The sequence below is a fragment of the Oncorhynchus gorbuscha genome, linkage group LG02 (assembly GCF_021184085.1).
Source record: "Oncorhynchus gorbuscha isolate QuinsamMale2020 ecotype Even-year linkage group LG02, OgorEven_v1.0, whole genome shotgun sequence".
NCBI lineage: Eukaryota > Metazoa > Chordata > Actinopteri > Salmoniformes > Salmonidae > Oncorhynchus > Oncorhynchus gorbuscha.
In genome coordinates this window covers 101099421-101105196 of record NC_060174.1, presented here as the reverse complement: position 1 = coordinate 101105196, position 5776 = coordinate 101099421, and positions in this window count along the sequence as shown.

The window sequence follows — 5776 nt, the reverse complement described above, 5'->3', positions numbered from 1 at the left end:
TTATTTTCAATTTATTTCAACCAATCATCAGTCATTTGTGTCAGTGCAGTATGTGTTGAGTGCCCTTCACTGTAAGCATGCTGAAAGTCTGTTGTTAATTTGTTTACAGAGAAATAGCATTGTATTTGGTCAAACACAATTTTTTCCAACAGTTCGCTAAGAGCTGGCAGCAAGCTGATAGGTCTGCTGTTAGAACTAGTATAGGCCACTTTACCACTCTTGGGTAGCAGAATGACTTTGGCTTCCCTCCAGGCCTGAGGACAAAGACTTTCCTCTAGGCTCAGATTAAAGATATGACAGATAGGAGTGGCTATAGAGTCAGCTACCATCCTCAGTAGCTTTCCATCTAAGTTGTCAATGCCAGGAGGTTTGTCATCATTGATCGTTAACAATAAATTTTCCACCTTACCCACAATAACTTTACAAAATTCAAACTTGCACTGCTTCCCTTTCATTATTTGTTTTTTTATGAATGAATATAATTTCTCACTATTTGTCATGGTCATTTCCTACCTACGTTTGCCAATTAAATTATCATTAAATCATTATAATAATTGTCAACATCAAATGGTTTTGTGATGAATAAGCCATCTGATTGGATGAAAGATGGAGTTGAATTTCTCTTTCTGCCCATCATTTCCAACGTTTTATTTCCATCATTCTTTATATCATTGATCTTGGCTTCAAAATACTGTTTCTTCTTCTTCTTCTTGAGTTTAGTCACACAATTTCTCAGTTTGCAGTAAGTAAACCAGTCAGATGTGCAGCCAGACTTATTAGCCACTGCTTTTGCCCCATCTCTTTCAACCATACAGTTTTTACATTCCTTATCAAACCATGGATCCTTACAGTTCTAACAGTCAGTTTATCAATAATTGGAAGAAGCAATTTCATAAATTCATTAAGTGCAGCATCTGGATGGTCGTCATTAATCACATCAGACCAACAAATATAATTAACATCTTTCACATAAGGGTCACAGCAAAATCTTTTGTATGATCTCTTATACACTATTTTAGACCTGCTGTTGGAACTTTGTCTTTCCTGGATATGGCCACTATATTGTGATCACTGCATCCAATGGGTACGGATACAGCTTTAGAACAAAGTTATTGGGTCCACAGGAAATCACGGACTACAAAAACAAAAACAGCCACGTCACAGACACCAACATCACGCTTCCAGACGAACTAAACACCTTCTTTTGCCCGCTTTGAGGATATTACAGTGCCACCGTCGTGGCTCGCTAACAAACACTGCCCCCCCCTCCCTTCTCCATGGCTGACGTGAGTAAAACATTTAAACTTGTTAACCCTCATAAGGCTGCTGGCCGGGCATCCCTAGCCGCGTCCTCAGAGCATGCGCAGACCAGCTGGCTGGTGTGTTATGGACATATTCAATGGCTCCCTATCCCAGTCTGTTGTCCCCACATGCTTCAAGATGGCTACCATTGTTCCTGTACCCAAGAAGGTGAAGATAACTGAACTAAATGACTACCGCCACGTAGCACTTACTTCTGTCATTATGAAGTGCATTGAGAGGCTCGTCAAGGATCATATCACCGCCCCCTTACTGGCCACCCTAGACCCACTCCAATTTGCTTACCGCCCAAATAGGTCCACAGACGATGCAATCTCAACCACACTGCACACTGCCCTAACCCACCTGGACAAGAGGAATACCTATGTGAGAATGCTGTTCATCTACTACAGCTCGGCATTCAACACCATAGTACCCTCCAAGCTCGTCATCAAGCTCGAGACCCTGGGTCTCGACCCCGCCCTGTGCAACTGGGTACTGGACTTCCTGACGGGCCGCCCCCAGGTGGTGAGGGTAGGCAACAACATCTCCTCCCCGCTGATCCTCAACACGGGGGCCCCACAAGGGTGCGTTCTGAGCCCTCTCCTGTACTCCCTGTTCACCCACGACTGCGTGGCCACGCACGCCTCCAACGCAATCATCAAGTTTGCGGACGACACAACAGTGGTAGGCTTGATTACCAACAACGACGAGACGGCCTACAAGGAGGAGGTGAGGGCCCTCGGAGTGTGGTGTCAGGAAAATAACCTCACACTCAACGTCAACAAAACTAAGGAGAGGATTGTGGACTTCAGGAAACAGCAGAGGGAACACCCCCCTATCCACATCGATGGAACAGTAGTGGAGAGGGTAGCAAGTTAAGTTCCTCGGCATACACATCACAGACAAACTGAATTGGTCCACTCACACTGACAGCGTCGTGAAGAAGGCGCAGCAGCGCCTCTTCAACCTCAGGAGGCTGAAGAAATTCGGCTTGTCACCAAAAGCACTCACAAACTTCTACAGATGCACAATCGAGAGCATCCTGGCGGGCTGTATCACCACCTGGTACGGCAACTGCTCCGCCCTCAACCGTAAGGCTCTCCAGAGGGTAGTGAGGTCTGCACAACGCATCACCGGGGGCAAACTACCTGCCCTCCAGGACACCTACACACCTACACCACCCGATGTTACAGGAAGGCCATAAAGATCATCAAGGACATCAACCACCCGAGCCACTGCCTGTTCACCCAACTATCATCCAGAAGGCGAGGTCAGTACAGGTGCATCAAAGCTGGGACCGAGAGACTGAAAAACAGCTTCTATCTCAAGGCCATCAGACTGTTAAACAGCCACCACTAACATTGAGTGGCCGCTGCCAACACACTGACACTGACTCAAGTCCAGCCACTTTAATAATGGGAATTGATGGGAATGATGTAAATATATCACTAGCCACTTTAAACAATGCTACCTTATATAATGTTACTTACCCTACATTATTCATCTCATATGCATACGTATATACTGTACTCTATATCATCGACTGCATCCTTATGTAATACATGTATCACTAGCCACTTTAACTATGCCACTTTGTTTACATACTCATCTTATATGTATATACTGTATTTGATACCATCTACTGTATCTTGCCTATGCTGCTCTGTACCATCACTCATTCATATATCCGTATGTACATATTCTTTATCCCTTTACACTGTGTATAAGACAGTAGTTTTGGAATTGTTAGTTAGATTACTTGTTGGTTATCACTGCATTGTCGGAACTAGAAGCACAAGCATTTCGCTACACTCGCATTAACATCTGCTAACCATGTGTATGTGACAAATACAATTGGATTTGATTTGATTTTTTGATTTGATAGACCAGAGTGAGAGAGAGAGAGACCAGAGTGAGAGACCAGAGTGAGAGAGTGAGAGACCAGAGTGAGAGAGAGAGAGACCAGAGTGAGAGAGAGAGAGAGACCAGAGTGAGAGATAGACCAGAGAGAGAGATAGACCAGAGAGAGACCAGAGTGAGAGATCAGAGTGAGAGAAAGAGACCAGAGGGAGAAAGAGCGACCAGAGAGGGAGAAAGAGTGACCAGAGAGAGAGAAAGAGAGTGGGAGAGAGACCAGAGTGAGAGATCAGTGAGAGAAAGAGACCAGAGGGAGGAGAAAGAGTGACCAGAGAGAGAAAGAGAGGGGGAGAGAGACCAGAGTGAGAGAAAGAGACCAGAGGGAAGCTAAGTGCAGATTCTACAGACCGGGAGAAGTGTCTGTATAATGAGAGACATGCTTATTTTCTTTCCAATCTACCAGTCCATTTCAAAATACACCCAGGTGTCCATTAGAGCCATTAAGTATTGCTACAAGAGAAGGATTGTGACCAATAATTAGGAAATTGGGAGGTGGTAAAATGTGTTTATTTTTCACCAACCTAATGGAAGACAATCTAGACTAGACTGTACTTTTCCTCATCTAACCATTCTAGCTTGAAGTTGAAGTGAAAATCTTCAGTTGTTTTAATGGCTGTCCTAAAAGGCACATGCATGGTCAAAAACACGCCTCCCTTTTTTAAGGCCACTGCCTTTTGTTCATGTCCTCTCTTCTTCCAAACCCCCTTTTTTTCTTGCTTATAGACTAATCTCGGCTAAACTACCTACTAGCGACTAGCCAACCAAAAAGGCTCTCTTTGAGTGTTAGAATCCATTACCCCCCCCCCCCCACACACACAAAAAGTAGATGTAATAAGCAACATCCATTCCCAGAGGAGACATCAGAGAAAAAAGGGGTGGCAAAGTGCCTTTTCTCTGGCATGGGTTCATGATGGGTGACAGTACTGTGCCCCACTCTGCAGCCTGCTGTTTTCAACCCTTTTCTCCTCTTCATGACTCACCACCTTTTCACCTTGTTTTCACCTTGTTCCGTTTTTCTGATGTCATCTTTGTCCTGGAGGACAGCACATTCAGATGAACATTTCACTCTACATCTTCGTTACAGTATGTGTGTGTATGTATACACGTGCATATGGGTGACTTTGTGCAGTTATTCTTGCAGTTAAACCTGTGTGGGTGGCTTTGGGTAATGTCAAGTCCACTCCGGCACCCCCTCCTCTCCGGTCTACTAACCAACGGTCCTGGCAACCTTCATTACTCACACCTGGTAACCTTCATTACTCACACCTGGCAACCTTCATTACTCACACCTGGTAACCTTCATTACTCACACCTGGTAACCTTCATTACTCACACCTGGTAACCTTCATTACTCACACCTGGCAACCTTCATTACTCACACCTGGTAACCTTCATTACTCACACCTGGTAACCTTCATTACTCACACCTGGTAACCTTCATTACTCACACCTGGTAACCTTCATTACTCACACCTGGCAACCTTCATTACTCACACCTGGTAACCTTCATTACTCACACCTGGCAACCTTCATTACTCACACCTGGCAACCTTCATTACTCACACCTGGTAACCTTCATTACTCACACCTGGCAACCTTCATTACTCACACCTGGCAACCTTCATTACTCACACTTGGTAACCTTCATTACTCACACCTGGTAACCTTCATTACTCACACCTGGTAACCTTCATTACTCACACCTGGTAACCTTCATTACTCACACCTGGCAACCTTCATTACTCACACCTGGTAACCTTCATTACTCACACCTGCACCTCATCATGAGGCACACCTGGACTTCAACACTTCACTGATTACTCCCCCTTTATTTAGCATTCCATTTTTTTCACCCATCATGCAGTATTGTTTCTGTGTTTATGGTCAGATGCTACACTTGTTTGTTTATTCACTATGTTCGTTCTTATTAAACTCACCGACTGCACCTGCTTCCTGACTCCCTGCATCTTCGTTACAGGTAGCCAGACTGGCAAGGAAGTTACTGGTGTCACTTGAAAAGGTCAACAATATACTGTAGATTTCTAAATGATATGTTTCATATCAATAAAACTTATTTTGTGAGCTCTGTGTCAACACAGAAACTGGAGAATATATATTGTACCTGTGCACTGTCGCTGTCACTGGACTCAGACCCAGCAGCCAGTCACCGGACTCACAGACCCAGCAGTGGTAGGCACAGTTTGTCCCATGAATGAATCACAAAAATTAAGGATTAACTGGTAACTACAAAACAAACATTCTGGATAATAATAAGAATCTGGAACCATTTATTGATCAGCATTTTTTATATGCTCGAAAAATAAACCTTTTCTCGAGTTTCGAGTGAAATGAGAGTGAAGCCACTGTCTAAAATATCACATTTAACATTAGAGGGTGACGGTTTTATAACTATGTCTCCAGAAGATAGAGCATTGCTTACAAGCATGAGAGAACAGTTTACAAAAACTGGATCTATTGCCTGGGCTACAGGCGGAGGTTGAGGCCTTAAAAACAGGAATGGATTACAGTGATAAAATGATAGAAGAAATACGAGTGG